We start from the raw sequence: 23,096 nt of genomic DNA on the forward strand, positions 1-23,096 counted from the left end.
GACTTGCATTATTCCTTCCCATGTGCATAACTTTACATTTGTCAGTGTTAAACCTCATCTGCCACTTATCTGCCCAAGCCTCCAATCTATCCAGATCACTCTGTAGTAGTATACTGTCCTCTTCAGTGTTAATTACTTTACACAGTTTAGTGTCATCTGCAAAAATTGATATTTTACTATGCAAGCCTTCTACAAGATCATTAATAAATATATTGAAGAGAATAGGGCCCAATACTGACCCCTGAGGTACTCCACTAGTGACAGTGACCCAATCTGAGTATTTACCATTAATAACCACCCTCTGTTTTCTATCACTGAGCCAGTTACTTACCCACTTACAGACGTTTTCTCCCAGTCCGAGCATTCTCATTTTATATACTAACCTTTTATGTGGTACAGTGTCAAATGCTTTGGAGAAGTCAAGATACACGACATCCATTGATTCGCCGCTGTCAAGTCTAGAACTTACCTCCTCATAGAAACTGATTAAATTTGTTTGACATGATCGATCCCTCACGAAGCCATGCTGATATGGCGTTATTTGCTTATTTCCGTTAAGATGCTCTAACATAGCATCTCTCAGAAAACCTTCAAACAGTTTACCCACAACAGATGTTAAACTTACCGGCCTATAGTTTCCAGGCTCTGTTTTTGGACCCTTTTTGAATATTGGCACCACATTTGCCATGCGCCAATCCTGTGGGACATTCCCTGTCAATATAGAATCTGCAAATATCAGAAATAAGGGTCTGGCTATGACATTACTTAATTCCCTTAGGATACGAGGGTGTATGCCATCCGGTCCTGGCGATTTGTCTACTTTAATCTTTTTAAGTCGCTGATGTACTTCTTCCTGGGTCAGACAGGACACTTTTAATGGGGAATTTATTTCAACATTCGGCATGTCATCTGACAGTTTATTTTCCTCAGTGAATACATTGGAGAAAAAAATATTTAACAGCTTTGCTTTCTCCTCGTCGCTCTCTGCGACTCCCCCCTCATTACTCTTTAACGGGCCGACACCTTCAGATTTATACTTTTTAACATTTATATAATTGAAGAACATTTTAGGGTTAGTTTTACTCTCTTTGGCAATTAATCTCTCAGTCTCTAGTTTGGCCGCTTTTCTTTGTTTTTTACATGTTCTATTTTTTTCCTTATAGTTTTTCAATGCTTCCGTGCTACCTTCCTGTTTTAGTGTTTTATATGCTTTCTTTTTGTCATTTATTGCTTTCTTTACAGTTCTGTTTATCCACATTGGTTTCTTTTTGTTCCTTAACCTTTTATTCCCATACGGTATGTACCTCTCACAATGAGATTTTAGGATGCTTTTAAAGATATCCCATTTTGTGGCTGTATTTTTATTTGTGAGGAATTTATCCCAGTTAGTTAGGCCTATGGCCTCTCTTAGTTGGCTAAATTTAGCTTTTTTGAAGTTTGGTATTTTTTATTCCTCCCTGTACAAACGCTCTCTTGAATGATAATTGGAAGGTTATTACTTTGTGGTCACTATTTCCCAGGTGTCCCCCGACCTGCACGTCTGTTGTTCTGTCAGGCCTATTGGTTAATACTAAGTCCAGTATGGCCATCCCTCTAGTCGGGTCCTGAACCAGTTGGGAGAGGTAATTGTCTTTGGTTATTGCCAAGAACCTGTTTCCTTTTATGAGATACACAAGTTTCAGTTTCCCAGTCTATATCTGGGTAGTTGAAGTCCCCCATAATAACCACCTCATTATGATTTGCCGCCTCGTCTATCTCGTTTAGTAGTAGATTTTCTGTGGACTCTGGTATATTAGGTGGTTTATAGTAAACTCCTATTAGTAATTTATTATTGTTTTTATCGCCATGTATCTCTACCCACAGTGACTCCACATGTTCATGTCCCTCACTTATATCTTCACGGAGTGTGGGCTTTAGACAGGACTTTACATAAAGGCAGACCCCTCCCCCTCTCCGGTTTTGACGATCCTTTCTAAGGCTGTATTCACACGTCCGCAATGTGTTTTGCGGATACACGGAGACACGGATCCGCAAAACACGGAAAGCGGCAATGTGCTTTCCGCATTTTGCGGACCGCACATTGCCGACATAATAGAATATGCCTGTTCTTGTCCGCAATTGCGGACAAGAATAGGACATGTTCTATTTTTTTGCGGAAACGGAAGCACGGATGCGGAAGTGCGGATCCGCAAATGTGGATGCGGACAGCACATTCCGTCCCCATAGAGAATGAATGGGTCCGCACCCTTTCCGCAAAATTGCGGAAAGGATGCGGACCCATTTTGCGGACGTGTGAATGGAGCCTAAACAGGCTGTAACCCTGTACATTAACTGCCCAGTCATAGCTATCATCCAGCCATGTCTCAGTTATTCCCACTATGTCATAGTCCTCCTCACACATCACTAATTCCAGTTCACTAGTTTTATTAGTCAGGCTTCTGGCATTAGTATACATACATTTGAGAGGTTTATGTATCTTTTTTACTCTACACCTTTCCTTCTGAACTGTTCTAGTCCCTCCTTCCATTCCTCCCCCAGTCTCACTACCTTGCCCCCGGTCTCTATCTGCACTATCTTCCCATTCTATAACATAATTACCCTCCCCCCCAGTCCCTAGTTTAAACACTCCTCCAACCTTCTAGCCATCTTCTTCCCCAACACAGCTGCCCCTTCCCCATTGAGGTGCAGCCCGTCCCTACGATAGAGCCTGTAGCCGATAGAGAAGTCGGCCCAGTTCTCCAGTAACCCAAACCCCTCCTTCCTACACCAGTTTTTGAGCCACTTGTTAATTTCCCTAATCTCCCGCTGCCTCTCTTGTGTGGCCCGTGGTACAGGTAGTATTTCGGAAAATACTACCTTTGAGGTCCTTGCCCTCAGCTTTTGACCTAAATCCCTGAAATCATTTTTAAGGACTCTCCACCTACCACTAACTTTGTCATTGGTTCCGATATGGACCATGACCGCTGGATCTTCTCCAGCCCCTCCCAGTAATCTGTCAACCCGATCCGCGATGTGTCGAACTCTAGCGCCAGGAAGACAGCACACTGTTCGGCGATCACGGTCTTTGTGACAGATTTCCCTATCTGTTCCCCTAATAATTGAGTCTCCCACTACCAGCACCTGTCTGGCCTGCCCTGCTCTCCTGGGCCCCTGCTTACCGGAGCTGACATTCCCCTGACTGGAATATATGCATGTTGCTTTGTCTTGTTTCCTGTACACCGTCTGTGACATTATAAGCCGCCAAAACCGTCTCAAGCATGGATCCGGTTTCACTTTTGGCTGAACGCTTCCAGGGTCTTTCATTGGAGGTAGCTGATCTCCGTAAGACTTTTTCTCAGCTTCAAGTGACCGGTTCAGCTTGCGTTCATGGAGTTTGTTCTGAGCCTAAGATCTCCCTCCCGGATACGTTCTCCGGGGGTAGTGAGAATTTTGTGCGTTTTAGAGAGGCTTGCAAACTCCATTTTCGCCTTCTTCCCCATTCCTCTGGTGATGAGGAACGGAGGGTGGGGATCATTATATCGCTGCTCAGAGGTAACGCTCAGTCCTGGGCCTTTTCGCTGCCGGAGGGGGCACGGCCTCTCCGTTCAGTGGATGAATTCTTTTTAGCCCTGGGTCAGATATATGATGATCCGGATCGTATTGCTCTGGCTGAGTCTAGACTACGTCTTTTATGCCAGGGTAAACAATCCGCAGAAATATACTGCTCAGAATTTCGGAGATGGGCAGTTGATACTGGTTGGAATGATGCTGCACTCCGAAGTCAATTTTGCCATGGTCTTTCAGAGGGATTTAAAGATGCATTTGCCTTTCATGAGAGGCCTATTTCTTTGGACTCTGCTATGTCTCAGGCCGTTCATATTGACAGGCGTCTTAGAGAGAGAGGAGAGATGTCCCCTTCCTGTCATACTCAATCCCAGGACAGTGCAGAGGTCTCTTTCTGTGCGCAGGGGTCTCAGTCGCTGTCAGCCCCTTCTGAGCAGGAGCCCATGCAGCTGGGGTTGATTGCTTCTGACAATAGAAGATTCAGCTCGCATGGGAGGGTTTGTTTTTGTTGTGGAGGTATAAATCATTTGGCAAATATTTGTCCCTCTAGGAGATTCAGGCAGTTCTCTGGGAGTAATAAAGAAACAAACAGGAAAAAATCTTTTAAAAATGTTCCGTCTGTTACTATTGGCAGGGTTGAGGCGGAAATTGACGGTTTTCCGTTTGCTTGTAGTTCCCGTTTTGTCCTGCCGGCTAGGGTGGCGCTAGAGAGCAAGAAATTTTTTTGTGAGATTTTTGTGGATAGTGGAGCAGCTGTCAATCTCATTGATGATCAATTTGCTATAACTCATGGTTTCCAGGTATGCACTTTGGGAAAGGATATTCCTGTTTTTGCTATTGATTCCGCTCCACTTTCTCAGAAATCATTAAAGGGCATAGTTCACAATATCCGTTTAATTGTGAGTGATGCTCATGTTGAGGATGTGTCATGTTTCGTCCTTATCAGATTACCTACCCCTCTAGTGTTGGGGCTACCCTGGCTCACTAAACATAACCCCACCATTGATTGGCAAGCGAGGCAAATAAATGGTTGGAGTGACTTTTGCAGAGAGAATTGCCTCACGAAATCTGTTTCTGAGGTTGCTACTAAGACTGTGCCATCTTTTCTCTCTGAATTTTCGGATGTCTTCTCTGAGAGTGGAGTTCAGGATTTGCCCCCGCACAGGGAGTACGATTGCCCTATTAATCTTATCCCAGGCGCCAAACTGCCTAAATCTCGTTTATACAATCTTTCCCAACCTGAGAGGATCGCTATGCATGCTTATATCTCTGAGAGTCTGAGAAAAGGACACATACGACCCTCGAAGTTACCTGTTGCCGCTGGTTTTTTCTTTGTTAAGAAAAAAGATGGTTCTTTAAGACCTTGTCTGGATTTCAGGGAGCTGAACAGTATCGCTATTCGTGACCCTTATCCGCTTCCTCTGATCCCGGACCTGTTTAACCAGGTTGTTGGGGCTAAAGTCTTTTCCAAATTAGATCTAAGAGGGGCATACAACCTGGTCAGGGTCAGAGAAGGAGACGAATGGAAGACGGCCTTCAATACTCCTGAGGGCCATTTTGAGAATTTGGTTATGCCTTTTGGTTTGATGAATGCCCCAGCCGTTTTTCAGCATTTCGTGAACAGCATTTTTTATCATTTGATGGGAAAATTTGTATTAGTGTATTTGGATGACATTTTGGATGACCCCGAGAAGGTCCGCGCTGTGCTTGAGTGGGAGCTTCCTGAGAATCAGAAGGCGCTGATGCGTTTTTTGGGCTTTGCCAATTATTACAGGAAGTTTATTTTGAATTATTCCTCTATTGTTAAACCACTCACTGATATGACCAGAAAGGGGGTAGATTTTTCTTCTTGGTCAGTAGAGGCGCGTAAGGCTTTTTCTAATATCAAGGAGAGTTTTGCTTCCGCTCCCATCTTGGTGCAACCTGATATTTCTTTACCCTTCATAGTTGAGGTTGATGCTTCTGAGGTGGGTGTGGGGGCGGTCTTGTCTCAGGGTTCCTCTCCTGCCAAATGGCGACCGTGTGCCTTTCTCGAAAAAACTCTCCTCAGCAGAGAGAAATTACGATGTGGGAGATAGGGAATTGTTGGCCATTAAGTTGGCTTTTGAGGAATGGCGCCATTGGCTAGAGGGAGCCAGACACCCTATTACCGTATTTACTGACCATAAAAATCTGGCCTACTTGGAGTCAGCCAAGCGTCTGAACCCGAGACAGGCCAGATGGTCTTTGTTCTTTTCTAGGTTTAATTTTGTGGTCACGTTCCGCCCTGGAGTTAAGAATGTGAAGGCAGATGTCCTGTCACGTTGTTTTCCGGGAGGTGGGAATTTTGAAGACCCGGGTCCCATTTTGGCTGAAGGTGTGGTGGTCTCTGCTTTTTTTTCTGAATTGGAGGCAGAGGTGCAGGCAGCCCAGTCAGAGGCTCCTGATCTTTGTCCTCCTGGGAGGTTGTTTGTGCCTCTCACTTTAAGACACAAGATTTTTAAGGAACACCACGATACGGTCCTTGCTGGGCACCCGGGGGCAAGAGCCACACTGGATCTCATCGCTCGGAGATTCTGGTGGCCTGCGCTTCGTAAGTCGGTTGAGGGTTTTGTGGCAGCCTGCGAGACTTGCGCTCGTGCTAAAGTCCCTCATTCACAGCCATCAGGTCCTCTCCTTCCCTTACCCATTCCTTCCCGTCCTTGGACACATCTGTCCATGGACTTTATCACGGACCTGCCTCGTTCCTCGGGGAAGACTGTGATTCTGGTGGTGGTGGACCGTTTTAGCAAAATGGTGCATTTCATCCCTTTTCCTGGCTTGCCCAATGCTAAGGCGCTGGCGCAGGCATTTATTGATCACATTGTCAAATTGCACGGTATTCCTTCAGACATAGTCTCTGATAGGGGCACGCAGTTTGTTTCCAGATTCTGGTAGGCTTTCTGTTCTCGCTTGGGGGTTCGGTTGTCATTCTCTTCTGCTTTCCACCCGCAGTCGAATGGCCAGACAGAGCGCATTAATCAGAATCTGGAGACATATCTGCGCTGTTTTGTGGCGGAGAATCAAGATGATTGGTGTTCTTTTTTGTCCCTTGCTGAGTTTGCTTTAAATAACCGTCGTCAGGAGTCCTCTGATAAGTCACCATTTTTTGGTGCATATGGGTTTCATCCGCAGTTTGGGACTTTCTCGGGAGAGGGGTCTTCTGGTTTACCTGATGAGGACAGATTCTCCTCGTCTTTGTCATCTATTTGGCAAAAGATTCAGGATAATCTAAAGAGCATGAGTGAGAGATATAAGCGTGTGGCAGATAAGAGACGTGTGCTTGGTCCGGACCTGAATGTTGGTGATCTGGTGTGGTTGTCTACCAAGAATATCAAATTGAAGGTTCCCTCCTGGAAGTTGGGTCCTAGGTTTATTGGGCCTTACAAAATCCTGTCTGTCATCAATCCTGTTGCCTACCGTCTTGATCTTCCTCAGACTTGGAAGATCCATAATGTTTTTCATAAGTCCTTATTGAAACCTTATGTTCAACCCATTGTACCCTCGCCTTTGCCTCCTCCTCCGATTATGGTTGATGGGAATCTTGAATTTCAGGTCTCTAGGATTGTGGATTCTCGTCTTGTTCGCGGTTCTCTTCAGTACCTTGTTCATTGGGAGCGTTATGGTCCTGAGGAGAGGATGTGGGTCCCAGTGACGGACATTAAGGCCTCTCGTCTCATCAGGGCTTTCCATAGGTCCCATCCTGAGAAGGTGGGCTCTGAGTCTCCGGAGTCCACTCGTAGAGGGAGGGGTACTGTCACAACCAGACAGCTGAGAAGCTCTGACAGAGGCCTTTCAGAACCTCCTCCTTGAGTTCTCTTTGTTGTGCTGTTCAGTTCCTCATCTCGTTAGCCTCTCTCAGCTGTCATGAAGTTGGACTGATTGCTTCCCTTTAAAATTCTCCCCATGGTGCATTGCTGGGCGGCTTATACTACTTCCTGGAGTGTGTGTGCATGCTGACCTTGTTTTCCTGTCTGCTACAAAGTTAAGTGCTGAACATTTATCTGTTATTTTCTGTTTGCTGGATCCCAGGTGACCCTGACTCCCTCCGTGTCTGGAGTAGGGAGCCGGTGGTCATGTCCCCTCACTATTGTAGGGTGTTCAGGGGTTATATAGTCGAAGTACGTGGATATGCAAACCTCCACCTTTCGGATCTTTGCATAGGCTGAGCAGCCAGGGATAGTCTCAGGTCTTGTGCAGGGGTCTCCCTTTTGGTTCCTTAGCTTTGGATCCACTCAGTCATATATGCATGTTGCTTTGTCTTGTTTCCTGTACACCGTCCGTGACACCCAGACATTTAAAATGTCCTATCATATTTTCTGAAAAATGTTTCTACTACAAAAAAAAAGCACAAGTGCTGCTCCAGCTTTGACTTATTATCCATGAGTTTTACTTTTTTAAGACACAATTTTTACAGTTTTACCTTACAAGTAAGGCCCACGCCACAAAATGTAAATGAGGAGATGTAAAAAACCTCTATCTTTCAGAAGGGATCTGATTTCTTGCAAACCACTACACTTTTTTTCTGCAGGCTGTGGTATCGGAGATGTGAAGTTGGGGTCAGGTTTTGGTAGAGTTGGAGTTGGTAGATATGTAATAAAAATAAGAATAGTATATATTAATACTGTATATTAAATGTATAAAATTCAGAACTTTTTGCATATTTCCTTACAAGAATTCAGAAACCTGTTTTGACTCCAAAAAAATGTATTCCAATAAATATATTCTGTTTTATCTAAGTATTCTGATTATTAACATGATGGTGATGAAAAGTCTACCATTCCACTGCAGTAAATATGAAGGAGTTGGAGTCAGAGTCACCGTATAGGAAAATAGAAGAGTGAGGTGTTTAGCTTACTGACTCCACAGCTCTGCTTTTGTGGGGACAGAGAGTCTGGACGAGAGCTTTTTCATATACATGCATTTTTTGCCAGAGAGAAATTGTTCTAAAGACTCCCTAAAAGCTGGATTTTGGCAAGAAGAATGGTACCTTCTGAGGTCATAATGTTGGAATTGTGTAAAACATATCAAATATAAAGATCTTTACAATGTAAGAATACGTCACAAAAAAAGGCAGGAGATTCTTTGGGCACCAAAGCTGGCAAAATTCATCGATCAGCTGAGAACCAGTATCTTTTGTTTGTATCTAGTGGGTTATTGTCTGAGATGCTGGATTACAGTGCTTAGTACTCTTGTCTCTAGTGTGTAGTGGTTTGGCACATTTTTTATTTTTCAGTGATTTGAAAGCCAGGAACAGTTCAATGTGAACTATTTTACTCAGTTGGAGTCTGTGTTGGAGTACTTTGTGCCACATTTATCAAATGTCTCATGTTACTTGATAAATTTGTAACTTCTGTCTAGAAAAGCTACTCTAGCGAGATGGCGACTTTTAAAAAAAGTCACAATGATAAATATGGAGTGAAACTCTTAATTATAGTTAACCACACCAACTTTTCCACCCACATCACAAAACTGGAGTGAGTGGTGTAAAAATGCAAAAAGTCTCAAATATTTGTGCAAGTAAGTGTAAAAAGTTGCACAATTTTGTGTAAGCAAAGTTGCAAAAGCCCTATTTTGTGACTTTTTGATGCCAGATTTTTGGAGTGAAGGTATGATAAATCAGGGCCTTAATGCTTAGGTAGCTATACATATGTTTGCAGATCTAGTAGATCTGTACCAGAAAAGAAAATCTGATAGTGGATTGATTGTTATAGGCAACAAAAACATTTTTTTATGCTAGTTTTGGTAAATGAGGTCCATTATTTCTATATAGACTGCCCGTTCCCCTGAAGACGCCATGTATATGGCGAAACATGTCGGGGGGCAGTAACTAGGTTTTAGACAACAGCCGACCCAGATATTGTGTGCGAGCTACTGAGTAGCTGTTAGGCAGGACATTAAATGAATGCGCCGTCAATTGCGATCAAACAGACAGCAGCATAGGCAATGAAAGCAAACAGATTGTAGCCAGTGTAGCGCATCCATAGCCGATAGCTACAAAGTAGCAAGATACGCTGTAACAATAAGTCAGTAAGCATAGAGCAAGCCAGCAAGCAGCATAGCTAGCAAAGTGCTATCAATACAGCTCCGAGAGCATATATAGAGACACATATAGAATAGATAGGTAGCCCTGCTATCACAACATAAGCAGAGAACATAAATGAATAATTACTAGCACAGCACACTACAGGTCGACTGCTGATAGTTTGAAATTTAGTAGGTTAGGATTAAGTATTCACTAAATATTTAAAAATAACTAATAAAAGTAAAACTTTAAGTAAGTTGAGACTAATAAAATTACAACGCACATGTCAAGAGTAGGCAACCAATAGTCATCTGACTAAATGTAAATACAGTTTTAGTGCCTCTACATGTGCAGGGTATTTAAGATTGTAAAAAAAACATTATTTCTATATATGACTCCATTTGATATCAAACATGTAGTAGAAGTATTGATCCTACACAACATTGATGGTTGGTTTTAAAGTCATTAATTTGTCAGTGGTGATTAATAATAAGTAAAGACATGAACAATTGTGATTAAAATGTAAATTCTATTATTTTGAAGTATTTCTACAAGGATAGTTGAGGTCATCTATAAAAAAAGTATGTAAAGAAAAACATACTGTTAGCCAAAGCAACAAATCTGAGCCATGGAAACACACATGTAGTTTTTGTGCCAAAGCCATAATAGGATCCAAAAGGAAGGAAGTAAGTATATTAATATGTCTTAATTCTTTTGAAACCTCTTCTGGCTTTGGCTCCAAAACTGCATCAGTTCTGCACCAAAAAGTGCAAGTGCGTTTCCCGTTTCACATCAGTTTTTATGCTTTTTGGCACAGATTTACTAATCCTAAACATGGCCTAAGCTTAGACTGTCTAGACTTGCACCCGATTTATCACAGTGGCTCAGGCAGGTTGATAAATCTGGTGCAGGAATAGACACTTCTTTGACTCTTTACCAACTATTGGTTTGTTTACTTTGAGACAGGTTTTTAAGCCAGAATTGTGGTGCAATTTTGTTGAGTATGCCAGAAAGAATGTGTAGAAACCCTAAATACATTTTAGTCTGATTTTTTGGCAAAGACACATTAGTAAAACTGGGCCTTTATGTTTTTACTGCCTTTAATGACTCACTAGCGTGAAAGGCTTTTGGGCCTTTGGGGCCTAGTTGAATGAGTGTAGTAAAGAACAAGTTGTTTCATAAGTTTTTGCCCCTTTGCCTACGGCGCTGGAGAGATGGATAAAAGTGGCTCCCGCTCGCGCGTGCAGAGGGCCTCATGGCCGGTGGATCTCCACTGTTTCAAACAGCAGAGACCTGCAGCTAATGACTGCGACCGGCAATAATGCTGATAGCGGTCATTAAAGCCTTTAGATACCGTGATCAAGTGCTGCTAATGAGGATTCTGGTAATTGAATTCATTGCCCTATCAATTCTTATTTTGGCCAGCAGGTGGCAGGCCAACATAAGAAATGAGCAGTTCTGAACAATAAATGGATGTGAAAAATCTATGATTGTTCAGAACTAAAAATAAAAAATAAAAATTGGATTTTGTAAGCTCAAATACGATCTTGAAAATCATAACAAAACATTTAAATAAAACTTCAAAAATATATAAAAAAAGTTTAAATCACCCCTTTTCTGTAGAATATTTTTTTTTATAAATAACAAAAAATATAAACCTCATGGGTATCACATTGACCAAAAACGACCATAATATTAAAATATAAAAATATTTTTCCAATATGGCAAATGGCCTCTGGTATCCTAAGGATTAACATGAGCTAGTTTGTACATGTTGTTCAGGATTATACATCTTAGCTCTATTCACTTCAATGAAGCAGAGCAATACCAGACACAGCTCACTGACAGATGTCATCATGTTTCAGGAAAAAGAATCTGATCTACCAAAATGTATGGATTTAGAAAAAGTCCACAACCTATCAATCACAGCAGTCGTCATCAGGGATGGCTCCAGATTCATGTGGGGCCTTGGGCAATAAATCTCAGTGGGCCCCCTTGTGGCATTTGTCAAATGTCACCACGGCATCTGAGAATGTTAAAAAAATCAGAAGAGCGGGCTTCCTGCTCAGACACACCTTCCCCCAGCAGATATTGGGGATAGCACCTTGTTCTAAAAATGAGCCGCAGCCTGTACTAGGCTTCCAGGCTCATTATTAATGTATCCCAGTTTAGGCCACTAGGTGGCAGCACTAAACTGTGATATAGGGATTTCTATACAACGTAATAGAGACATTTCCATTATTCTGCATAAGTTGCAATATAATGAAAAGTAATTAAAAAAAAAGTAAAAAAAAAAGTTTGGAAAATATAAAAAAATTCTGTGAAATCACCCCACTTTCCCCAAAATAAAAATAAACAAAATGCATGGGCATTGTCGCATGCGAAAACACCTATACTATTAAAATATATAAAAAAAAGTTAGCCCATATGGTGGAGGATGCTACAGAAAAAAAATAAAAGGCTGATTTGATGTTTTTTCAAGTCATACACACCCCAAAATGGTATTGTTAAAAAAGTAAGATTTCCCTCAAATGAGCCCCCACACATCTCCGTAGACATAACTATAAAAAAAAGTTATGGGGGTCACCGGTGAGCAGAGGTTCTGTTAGGGTTGCAACCTTTCCCAACAAAAAATAATAGTTATACAAATTAAAAAGGTTGGTGTGTCTATTTAACCTCCTCCCGTCCGCCCATAGGATATAAACGTCCTATGGGTGGATCTCTATTTCTGAACGGACGTTTCTGAACGTCCGTTCAGAAACTGCAGCTGCACGCTAATCGTGCAGCTGCTGATCGGGTTGCCCGCTGTCAGTGACAGCAGGGCAACCCAGAGAGAAGGCAGGGACAGTGCCCAGGTGTCCCTGCCTTCTAGATCGCTGCATACACAGCGCTCACCGAGCGCTGTGTATGCAGAGCAGGAAGCGCTATGCGCTTCCTGTTATGACCGCCGGGACCGGAGCGTGCAGGAGCTGTGTGAGGTCTCTCACAGACCTCGATCAGCCCTGCACTGAGGCTGTACAGCGCTGTATTGCGCTGTACAGCCTCTATGGGGGGTGTATTTCTGCTGTAACTGGGGCTACTATGTCATCCCCAGTTACAGGAGAAATCAACAGTGAAAAAAAATTGAAAAAGTGAAGTAAATGTCCCCCAGAGGTCTTGTATGACCTTATGGGGGCCGAAAAGTGTAAAATAAAAAAATAAAGTGTTGAAAAAATAAAATAAAAAAAAGGTTTCACATGTAAAAAAGAAATTCCCCAAGTCAGGAAAAAAAAAATGTTAAAAATAAAAAAATAAAATAGACATATTTGGTATTGCCACGTCCGTAAAAACCAGCTCTATAAAAATATCACATGACCTAAACCCTCGGGTGAACACCGTAAAAAATAAATTTAAAAAACTGTGACAAAACAAGCAATTTTTGTCACCTTACATCACAAAAAGTGCAACACCAAGTGATCAAAAATGCGTATGTCCCACTAAATGATACCAATAAAACCGTCACCTCATCCCGCAAAAAATGAGCCCCTACATAAGAAAATCTCTGAAAAAATAAAAAAAACTATAGCTCTTAGAACATGGAGACACTAAAATATCATTTTTATGGTTTTAAAAATGCTATTATTGTGTTAAAGTGAAACAAATAAAATAAAATAGACATATTTGGTATTGCCGCGTCCGTAAAAACCAGCTCTATAAAAATATCACATGACCTAACCCCTCGGATGAACACCGTAAAAAAAAAAAAAAAAAAACGTGTCAAAACAAGCTATTTTTGTCATTTTACATCACAAAAAGTGCAACACCAAGTGATCAAAAAAGCGTATGTCCCACTAAATGGTACCAATAAAACCGTCACCTCATCCCGCAAAAAATGAGCCCCTACATAAGAAAATCTCTCAAAAAAATATAGCTCTCGGAACATGGACAGATTTTTTTGTTTCAAAAATGCTATTATTGTGTAAAACTTTAATAAATAAGAAAAAGTATACATATTAGGTATCGCCACGTCCGTAACAATCTGCTCTATAAAAATGTCACTTGACTGAACCCCTCAGGTGAATGCTGTAAAAATAAATAGAAACTGTGCTAAAACAACCCATTTTTTGGTCACCTTGCCCCATAAAGTGTTATAATGAATGATCAAAAAATCATATGAACCCAAAAATAGTAGCAATTAAACTGGCACCTTATCCCCTAGTTTCCAAAATGGGATCACTTCTTGGGAGTTTCTACTGTAAGGGTGCATCAGGGGGCTTCAAATGGGACATGGCATCTAAAAACCATGTGGAGTTCCTTTTCTTCTGCGCCCTGCCGTGTGCCCATACAGCAGTTTATGACCACATGTGGGGTGTTTCTGTAAACCGCAGAATCTGGGTAATAAATATTGAGTTTTGTTTGGCTGTTAACCATCGATGTGTTAAAGAAAAAATTGGATTAAAATGGAAAATCTGCCAAAAAAGTGAAATTAAAAAATTTGATCTCCATTTTCCTTTAATTCTTATGGAACGCCTAAAGGGTTAACAAAGTTTGTAAAATCGGTTTTAAGTAACTTGAGGGGTGTAGTTTCTACAATGGGGTCATTTATGGGGGTAACTACTATGTAAGCCCCACAAAGTGACTTCAGACCTTAAAAAGTGGGTTTTGGCAATTTTCTTAAAAATTTGAAGAATTGCTTCTAAACTTCTAAGCCTTCTAACGTCCTAAAAAAATAAAATGACATTTCCAAAATGATGCCAACATAAAGTAGACATATGGGGTATGTTAAGTAATAAATATTTTATGAGGTATCACTTTCTGTTTTAAAAGCAGAGAAATTGAAATTTAGAAAATTGCGAATTTTTCAAAATTTTTGGTAAATTTGGGATTTTTTCATAAATAAAGGTGAAATATATTGACTCAAAATTATGACTAACATGAAGTACAATGTGTCACGAGAAAACAATCTCTGAATGACTTGGATAAGTAAAGGCGTTCCAAAGTTATTACCACATAAAGTGAGATATGTCAGTTTTGCAAAATTAGGCCTGGTCAGGAAGGGGGCAAATGGCCCAGATGGCAAGTGGTTAAAGGGAACCTGTCACCAGTTTTATGGTGTCCTAATTAAGGGCAACATAAATAAGTGACTGATTCTTTTAGCAAAATGCTGGGTCACTTTCTTTAATTGACCCAGTCAATCTGCCAACATCTTGAAAAGCTCCAGCTGATAATGATGAGTCATGAATATTCATGAGCTTCTGACTCTCCCCGCCCACCTGCTGCTGAATGACAGTTTGTTTCCATATGAATCAGCAGCAGGTGGGCAGGGGAGTGGCTATAGCTCTGAATTAAATATACGCTGGACTCAATGACATCACGCAGGACTCGAATCAGCTCATTAGAATGCAGCATCTTTGTATGTATATTATGAGGTAACCATCTGTCACACCAGTAAGTGACTACATCTAAGGCACTTTTTAGTAGTTAATGATTGTATATACACTCACCTAAAGAATTATTAGGAACACCTGTTCTATTTCTCATTAATGTGATTATCTAGTCAACCAATCACATGGCAGTTGCTTCAATGCATGTAGGGTTGTGGTCCTGGTCAAGACAATCTCCTGAACTCCAAACTGAATGTCAGAATGGGAAAGAAAGGTGGGCTACAACAGCAGAAGACCCCACCGGGTACCACTTATCTCCACTACAAATAGGAAAAAAGAGGCTACAATTTGCACGAGCTCACCAAAATTGGACTGTTGAAGACTGGAAAAATGTTGCCTGGTCTGAGTCTCGATTTCTGTTGAGACATTTAAATGGTAGAGTCCGAATTTGGTGTAAACAGAATGAGAACATGTATCCATCATGCCTTGTTACCACTGTGCAGGCTGGTGGTGGTGTAATGGTGTGGGGGATGTTTTCTGGGAACACTTTAGGCCCCTTAGTGCCAATTGGTCATCGTTTAAATGCCACAGGCTACCTGAGCATTGTTTCTGACCATGTCCATCCCTTCATGACCACCATGTACCCATTCTCTGATGGCTACTTCCAGCAGGATAATGCACCATGTCCCAAAGCTTGAATCATTTCAAATTGGTTTCTTGAACATGACAATGAGTTCACTGTACTAAAATGGCCCCCACAGTCACCAGATCTCAACCCAATAGAGCATCTTTGGGATGTGGTGGAACGGGAGCTTCGTGCCCTGGATGTGCATCCCTCAAATCTCCATCAACTGCAAGATGCTATCCTATCAATATGGGCCAACATTTCTAAAGAATGCTATCAGCACCTTGTTGAATCAATGCCACGTAGAATTAAGGCAGTTCTGAAGGCAAAAGGGGGTCCAACACCGTATTAGTATGGTGTTCCTAATAATTCTTTAGGTGAGTGTAATTAGTTCATACTTCTGCTGAATAGGAATACATGAGAAACTACTATGAGGTTTTTCTATCACTGCTTAGCATTGAGCTTTATAGATCAGTGGTTAAGGTTCTTGCCTTTAATGTAGAAGGTTGTGAGTTCAAATCCCAGCAGGAACATACTGACAATGCCCTTTTCATGGTCATAGTACTGATACCATATATGGACATATCCATATATGGAAAATCAAATAGCGGTGGCATCTCCCATCATTCCATCTTTATTAGAGCTTCACAGCATACAAAAAATCAGCACTGTTTCGGCTGTGCAACAGCCTTTGTCGAGCATAAAAAACATATGGCAAAATTGCATATGAATACCCACACCCAGGAACACCTACAATTGTCAGAACCAATTAAACATAGCCATATCATCCACCCATCCCATTACCTCTCTGCACACAGACTCCCATACTAATCACATCACCTGTAGTTACCCTTTTCTTATCCGCAATGGTTTCAGCTGTGGTCCGCGTCCTCAAAACCGTTGTGGGATACATCTGAGTATACAGCATGGAGACCCCCGCAGGTCCGTGTAAGAACAATGAGACTTCTATCAAGCATGCTTATGTGTACACTGATGAGGACATTCACCACCTTATCAATACTGGGGAGAGAGATGCATCCTTCCTGAGTTCATCCTCCATTAATATGCTCAAACGCAAATATGAGCAAGAGGCTAAGTGACTTAGCACCATGGAGCTACACCTCATTACCTTGAGGGAATATTTTAAAAGTCAAAGGATCCCAAGGGGATTAAGATCCCATCTGCGCCCTAATTTGTTCCCCAATAATGCTGAATTTGGCAAAGCATTTGAGGCGTTGAACAACAAGTATTCGTTCAAACTTATGTTATTGAACATTGATTATTTACAAAAAGAGGTGGACACCATACAGTTCTCCTTAAATGCACTGGAGTGTCGGATCCAGGGTCTTCTGAGCACAGAGGACTTTGCTGGACAGAAAGAAAAAGTGACACAACATGTACAGCGGCACAGGTTGAGTGCATGAAAAGGGACAAATGGCATAGAGATCTAGACGACTATCAGTCTGGTAAAGTCTATAATTGGCAATCATCACAGACACAGAATGTATCCAGGCGGAGAAAGGGGAGAAGATTTGATCATGGTCGATTTGGGTTCACTACAGGAGAATCAGATTCAACGGATGAATCAGTGTCGTCAAATATTTTTGGGGCAGCAAGAAAACCAGGAGAGGTGGCTATCAAAGGGGCGGAAAGAAACACCACCGGCCTCTTAAAACATCTACCACCGACACAGTCTGGGCCCCACAAAGGCAGACTGACGAGACTCAACCAGAGGAAATTAGGGATCTGGTAGTGAATATCTCTTATGTGGATTTAAGTCATGACCAGATATGTGTATTGAGCCGTGGCCTTACTTTTTGTCCTACAGGTAATTGGGACTGGTTTGAGTTTGAATTAGACCTTTAACGCTTCTTTAGGAGATTAAGATTGGAAGCATTTTCTTCTAATACTGTTAATGTTGGGTCCAATATGGATGATGTAAATGGGAAACTATCATGCAAAACATATGGGTTGAGGAACAAAAGTAACTTTTCACCCCCACAAAATAACCATGTGGTGGAAACATACATTACTATTGTAAAAAGAAAGATTGCACAGTTACAAGGTACTAATTTGAAACAACACAGCTCCAACTTATCCACTGTAGAGAGGCATGCCATTAAAGAGTTGGAGTGCAATAAACAACTTACTATTAAGCCAGCAGACAAGGGGGGAGCCGTGGTTGTCATGGACACAGACAGGTATATTGGGGAGATTATGAGACAGTTAGGTGATGTAGAGGTCTATGAGGTTTTGGAAGGGGATCCCAAGTGGAATATTATGCGTATCATAGGGGGCATTCTGCATAAGGCAAGAGATGAAGGGATCATTGATGATCTCAATGAGTATCTCAGAGTCAGCCAACCATTCCCCCTGTGATATACAGTACAGACCAATAGTTTGGACACACCTTCTCATTCAAAGAGTTTTCTTTATTTTCATGACTATGAAAATTTTAGATTCACGCTGAAGGCATCAAAACTATGAATTAACACATGTGGAATTATATACATAACAAAAAAGTGTGAAACAACTGAAAATATGTCCTATTCTAGGTTCTTCAAAGTAGCCACCTTTTGCTTTGATTACTGCTTTGCACACTGTTGGCATTCTCTTGATGAGCTTCAAGAGGTAGTCACCTGAAATGGTCTTCCAACAGTCTTGAAGGCGTTCCCAGAGATGCTTAGCACTTGTTGGCCCTTTTGCCTTCACTCTGCGGTCCAGCTCACCCCAAACCATCTCGATTGGGTGCAGGTCCGGTGACTGTGGAGGCCAGGTCATCTGACGCAGCAACCCATCACTCTTCTTCATGGTCAAATAGCCCTTACACAGCCTGGAGGTGTGTTTGGGGTCATTGTCCTGTTGAAAAATAAATGATGGTCCAACTAAACGCAAACCGGATGGAATAGCATGCCACTGCAAGATGCTGTGGTAGCCATGCTGGTTCAGTATGCCTTCAATTTTGGATAAATCCCCAACAGTGTCACCAGCAAAGCACCATCACACCTCCTCCTCCATGCTTCACGGTGGGAACCAGGCATGTAGAGTCCATCCGTTCACCTTTTCTGCGTCGCACAAAGACACGGTGGTTGGAACCAAAGATCTCAAATTTGGACTCCTCAGACCAAAGCACAAATTTCCACTGGTCTAATGTCCATTCCTTGTGTTCTTTAGCCCAAACAAGTCTCTTCTGCTTGTTGTTGCCTGTCCTTACCAGTGGTTTCCTAGCAGATATTCTACCATGAAGGCCTGATTCACACAGTCTCCTCTTAACAGTTGTTCTAGAGATGTGTCTGCTGCTAGAACTCTGTGTGGCATTGACCTGGTCTCTAATCTGAGCTGCTGTGAACCTGCGATTTCTGAGGCTGGTGACTCGGATGAACTTATCCTCCGCAGCAGAGGTGACTCTTGGTCTTCCTTTCCTGGGGCGGTCCGCATGTGAGCCAGTTTCTTTGTATCGCTTGATGGTTTTTGTGACTGCACTTGGGGACACTTTCAAAGTTTTCCCAATTTTTCAGACTGACTGACCTTCATTTCCTAAAGTAATGATGGCCACTCGTTTTTCTTTACTTAGCTGCTTTTTTCTTGCCATAATACAAATTCTAACAGTCTATTCAGTAGGACTATCAGCTGTGTATCCAGTTGACTTCTCCACAACGTAACTGATGGTCCCAACCCCATTTATAAGGCAAGAAATCCCACTTATTAAACCTGAAAGGGCACACCTGTGAAGTAAAAACCATTTCAGGTGACTACCTCTTGAAGCTCATCAAGAGTGTCCAAAGCAGTAATCAAAGCAAAAGGTGACTACTTTGAAGAACCTAGAATATGACATATTTTCAGTTGTTTCACACTTTTTTGTTATGTATATAATTCCACATGTGTTAATTCATAGTTTTGATGCCTTCAGTGTGAATCTCCAATTTTCATAGTCATGAAAATAAAGAAAACTCTTTGAATGAGAAGGTGTGTCCAAACTTTTGGTCTGTACTGTACATACTCCCCAAAATACACAAGAGCTTGGTGGATCCCCCTGGCTGGCCGATTGTGTCGGGCAGGGGCTCTGTCTTCAATACTGTCTCTATATTCCTGGATAGGGTCCTGCGGGTCCATGCAACCTCGGCTCCCTCATATGTCAGGGATACTGGCTTTTTTCTCTCAAAATCAAAAGCAATTGTATTACCCAGTGAATTTAGGTTGGTAAGCTTTGATGTTGTTTCACTTTATACCTCTATTGACCACACTTATGGTTTGAATGTCGTCGATGTGGCCCTGGCCGGCATGGGACTCTCCCTGGGCGCTTGTTATCTGATCCTCAACCTCCTGGAGGTGGTCCTGAGGAGGAACTATTTCCTCTTCAGGGACACCTTCTATCAACAGAAGCGGGGTGTGGCCATGGGGTCCAATGTGGCCCCCACCTACGCTAACATCTTCATGGCGGAGGTTGAGGACAGATTGGTATATCGCTCCCATTTTTCTGGGAGGGTCCTATGCTGGTGGCACTACATCGACAACATTTTTATGATTTGGGGTGGGACTGAAGATGATCTTAAGCGATTCCACCTCCATTTGAATAGTGGTGTTCCGGGGTTGGAATTCACATTGACAGCATCAATGGAAGATTTACAATTCCTTGATGTACGTGTATACATTGAGAATGGAGAAATCGGGACTGATTTCTTCCAAAAAGTGACCGACAAAAACACATTATTCATTTATGACAGTAATCATCCCCGACGCTTGATTGATTCTTTACCATGGAGCCAATTGTTACATGTACGAAGAATAGTATCCGATGATGACATTCTTTACCAGAAGAGATGAGATGTGCAGGAAGTTTATGAAAAGGAGTTATCCTCGCACCTTACTGCAGAGGACTAGAAATAAAGTTTTGGCGGTCAATCGTGAAACGGTTTTGAGTGGATCCACACGGACAGGGACTGAGAACAGGTTTTCTTTTGTGTCCATCTTCGGTGGCGATAGTGGTGCGATATCTAATATCCTCAGGAAGGATTGGCATATCCTCCATTGAGGAATGCCTGATATGAGGGAATTTGCATCGCCCCCGATGATGTCATACAGAAGGAGTGTCTGTATACGGGACAGACTAGTCAAATCCGATGTGGGCGGAGCTAGGATAGGAAAACAGACTTTATTGGCACCAGTGGCGGATCCAGGGGGGGGGCCAACAGGGAAATTGCCCCCCCCCCCGAGCTGGCGGCGGGCGGCAGCGGCTGGGCACAGGGAGATGAGAGCTACAGATGCCTGCCTGTGCTGCGGTAGGGGAGGGAGAGGCGTGTCCCTTTCCCTTCCTCTGATAGGCTGCCGGCCCAGTGCCTGCAGCCTATCAGAGGCCGGCGCAGGCGGCGCGATGACGTCATCGCGCCGCCTGAGCCATACATAGAAACATAGAATGTGTCGGCAGATAAGAACCATTTGGCCCATCTAGTCTGCCCAATATATATGAATCCTATGAATAGTCCCTGGCCCTATCTTATATGAAGGATAGCCTTATGCCTATCCCATGCATGCTTAAACTCCTTCACTGTATTTGCAGCTACCACTTCTGCAGGAAGGCTATTCCATGCATCCACTACTCTCTCAGTAAAGTAATACTTCCTTATATTACTTTTAAACCTTTGCCCCTCTAATTTAAAACTGTGTCCTCTTGTGGTAGTTTTTCTTCTTTTAAATATGCTCTCCTCCTTTACCGAGTTGATTCCCTTTATGTATCTAAAAGTTTCTATCATATCTCCTCTGTCTCTTCTTTCTTCCAAGCTATACATATTAAGGTCCTTTAACCTTTCCTGGTAAGTTTTATCCTGCAATCCATGTACTAGTTTAGTAGCTCTTCTCTGAACTCTCTCTAGAGTATCTATATCCTTCTGGAGATATGGCCTCCAGTACTGCGCACAATACTCCAAGTGAGGTCTCACCAGTGTTCTGTACAGCGGCATAAGCACTTCACTCTTTCTACTGCTTATACCTCTCCCTATACATCCAAGCATTCTGCTGGCATTTCGTGCTGCTCTATTACATTGTCTTCCCACCTTTAAGTCTTCTGAAATAATTACTCCTAAATCCCTTTCCTCAGATACTGAGGTCAGGACTGTGTCAAATATTCTATATTCTGCCATTGAGTTTTTACGCCCCAGGTGCATTATCTTGCACTTATCCACATTAAATTTCAGTTGCCAGAGTTCTGACCATTCTTCTAGTTTTCCTAAATCCTTTTCCATTTGGCGTTTCCCTCCAGGAACATCAACCCTGTTACATATCTTTGTGTCATCAGCAAAAAGACAAACCTTACCATCGAGGCCTTTTGCAATATCACTTATGAAGATATTAAACAAAATTGGTCCCAGTACAGATCCCTGTGGAACCCCACTGGTAACATGACCTTGTTTTGAATGTTCTCCATTGACTACAACCCTCTGTTGTCTGTCACTCAGCCACTGCCTAATCCACTCAACAATATGGGAGTCCATGCTGAATGACTGCAGTTCATTGATAAGTCTTCTATGTGGGACTGTGGGACAGTGTCAAAAGCCTTACTAAAATCTAGATATGCGATGTCTACTGCACCTCCACCGTCTATTATTTTAGTCACCCAGTCAAAAAAATCTATAAGATTTGTTTGACATGATCTCCCTGAAGTAAACCCATGTTGTTTTTCATCTTGCAATCCATGGGATTTTAGATGTTCCACAATCCTATCCTTTAATAGGGTTTCCATTAATTTGCCTACTATTGATGTCAGACTCACTGGTCTATAGTTGCTCGATTCCTCCTTACTACCTTTCTTGTGAATGGGCATGACATTTGCCAATTTCCAATCTTCCGGGACGACTCCTGTTACTAATGATTGGTTAAATAAATCTGTTAACGGTTTTGCCAGCTCACCACTAAGCTCTTTTAATAATTTTGGGTGTATCTCATCAGGCCCCTGTGACTTATTTGTCTTCACTTTAGACAGCAAACTTAGAACATCTTCCTCTGTAAAGACACATGCATCAAACGATTTATTAGTCATCCTTTCTAGTGGAGGTCCTTCTCCTTCTTTTTCTTTTGTAAAAACTGAACAGAAGTATTCATTAAGGCAGTCGGCTAGCCCTTTATTCTCTTCTACATACCTTCCGTCCTTTGTTTTTAATTTAGTTATTCCTTGTTTTAATTTCCTTTTTTCATTTATATATCTGAAGAATGTCTTATCCCCTTTTTTCATAGACTGAGCTAGTTTTTCTTCTGCCTGAGCTTTAGAAGTTCTTATAACTTGCTTGGCCTCTTTCTGCCTAATCTTGTAGATTTCCTTATCTTCATTGCTCTGTTTTTTTTTATAATTACAAAATGCTAGCTTTTTATTTTTAATGATTTGGGCCACTTCTGCTGAGTACCACAGTGGTCTCTTCCTTTTTTTGCTTTTACTGACAAGTCTAATGCAATTTTCTGTTGCCTTCAATAATGCACCTTTTAAGTAGTTCCATTTCTCCTGGACTCCATGTAATCCGTTCCAGTCTGATAA

The sequence above is a fragment of the Bufo gargarizans genome, chromosome 1 (genome assembly GCF_014858855.1).
Source record: "Bufo gargarizans isolate SCDJY-AF-19 chromosome 1, ASM1485885v1, whole genome shotgun sequence".
Lineage (NCBI taxonomy): Eukaryota > Metazoa > Chordata > Amphibia > Anura > Bufonidae > Bufo > Bufo gargarizans.